The sequence below is a fragment of the Elephantulus edwardii genome, unplaced genomic scaffold (assembly GCF_000299155.1).
Source record: "Elephantulus edwardii isolate Elephantulus edwardi_28Jun2011 unplaced genomic scaffold, EleEdw1.0 scaffold00081, whole genome shotgun sequence".
Lineage (NCBI taxonomy): Eukaryota > Metazoa > Chordata > Mammalia > Macroscelidea > Macroscelididae > Elephantulus > Elephantulus edwardii.
The window spans coordinates 12238541-12241081 of record NW_006399831.1 but is presented as its reverse complement, the minus strand read 5'-3'; positions in this window follow the sequence as shown (position 1 = coordinate 12241081).

The window sequence follows — 2541 nt, the reverse complement described above, 5'->3', positions numbered from 1 at the left end:
GGCCTGTATCAGGCGCACCTTAGTCTCCAGAGAGACACTGTTGCTCCTGAGTACCTTTGAGAGGTCCCTAACAGCAGACTTTCCCATCGTGATATGCTTTTTGATTTCCTGACTGCTGGTACCAAGAGTGTTGACTGTGGAGCCGAGCAAACTGAAGCTGCGAACACTCTCAATCTCTTCATCATCCATCCTGACGCTGCCAATTGGTCCAGTGGCGAGGAAAACAAAAATATTTGTAACTCAATTAGCAATGTATAGAGGAAAGATTTGAAGTTGTCAAAGAGTTCTATTTACTTGGATACCTATAAACACCCATGAATGCAGCAGCAGGGCACTGAAATGGGCAAATCTGTTGCATAGGATCTGCTTGATGTATAGAAAAGCAAAGGTTTTGCTCTGAGGAGTAAGGTGGGTCTGAGGCAAGGTACGATATTTTTAATTGCTTCATATGCGTATGAAAGCTAGGCAATGAATAAGGAAGAACAAAGAATAATTAATACCTTAGAATTGTGTTGTTAGTGAAGAATATTGAATATACTGTGGTCTGTCAGAAGGGAGCTCTGATGGCCTAGTTACGAGGAGTTGTGCTGCAATTTCAAAGGCATACAGTTCAAACCCCAGCTTTTCTGCAGAATGGTGGACAATCTTTTCCTATGTGATTAACTACCTCTGAAAACCCATTGGAGGGTCAGCTATGAGTCTGTTCCAACTCTATGGTAAATGTCAGAAGAATGAATAGATCAGCCACTGAAAAATTATAGCCATAATGTTCCTTAGAAGCAAGGGTGTAAAAACTTTATCTCATTTGCCTTAGACATATCATTAGATGAGACTAGTGTTTGGAAAAAGATAAAATATTCTGTTATGTCAAGAATCAGCACACAAGAGAAAGAATTTTAAAAAGCTAGATTGATATGCTGTTGTTGATAGGTGTTATCAAGTTAAGTCCAACTCATAATGACCCTATGAACAAAAGATCTGAACCCTGTTCTGTGCTACCCCATCCTCACACTTACTGACACACAAGAGCCCATTGCAGCAGTCACCCTGTCACATTGCAGCAGTCACCCTGTCAATCCACCTAGTTGAGGGTTCTACCCTCTTTTGCCCACCCTCCACTCTTCCCAGCATCATGTCCTTTCCAAAGAATTCTTCATTCCAAATGACATCCAATCTGGGTTCTACAAGTACTCTGCTATAACTATCCTCTTTCTTTGGTGTTCATAGGCTTTTCAAAGACCTATTATTTAGGAAGTAGATGACCCATCCTGCTTCTTATTCTGTCTTAATCAGGGAGCTCCACCAAAACCTGTCCACAATGTTTAACCTTTATGGCATTTGACACACCAGTGGCATAGATCTCAGTATCACAGTAACTCTAAAACATCTCAGTACAGTAAACTGACATTTAATTGCTGTACTACTCAAAACAATGTTCTCCCCAAACCAGATTAACTCCAGGTCCATAGGACACAGGTCCTTGTGCTTAACTGACTTTTAAAAACAAAGGCTTGCCCACCAGCTCCCTGATTGCTTAAACAAGAGGCTTCCAGCCCACAGCTGATTGTTAAAAATATGGGATGCTTCACAAATTTGCAAGTCACAGGCTCAAACACAGCAACAAATGTGAGAATGACAGCACTAACAGTATTTCATTGTGTTGTTGATAGTGTCAATAAATTAAAAACTGACTCTATAGCACCCAATAAAAACATTACTGAGCCAGATCCTTACTGAATTCGACCTCTTTTAATCTACTTATATCAGACATTTTTACAAAATTGTGCATATTTCAGAAAGAAAAAATTTCTTTTCTCAGTCACTAGCACAATGTTTCTTTCCAATTGTATTTATATAAATATTTGCTTTCAGTTTACTTGGCTCCACAGTCAACACTCTTGGTAACAGAAGCCAGGAAATCAAGAGATGAATTGCATTGGGAAAGTCAGCTGTGAGGGACCTCTGAAGAGTACTGAAGAGCACCAAAGTCAGGCTGGACACCAACATGTGTCTAACCCGGACTATAGTCTTTGCAATTACGTGCTATGCTTTAGAAAGTTAAACAATGAATAGGGATGACAGAAAGAGAATGGATGCCTTTGAGCTGCGGAGAAGAGTGTTGAATATACCATGGACTGCTAGGAGAACAAACAGGTTTGCCCTAGAGAAGGTGAAGCCGGAAATGCTCCTTGGAGTCCAGGATTCTGAAGCTTCGTCTGACATACTTTGGGCATGTTGCAAGGAGGGACTCGTCCTTGGAGAGGGACATCATGTTTGGCAGAGTGGAGGGCCAGTGGAAGAGAGGAAGACCTTAGATGAGATGGATCGATTCTGTGAGTGGAGTGGTGGGAATGAGTGAGTTTGAGCTGGCTAGGTTGGCACAGGATAGAACGGCATTTAGGGCTCTTGTACATAGGGTCACTATAAGTCACAAGCGACTCGATGACACATAACAACAACAACAAAACACCTTAATATTTAATATTAATTAATATTTGATATAACATTTTATAGAACATAGTAATATATTCATTTATCTAT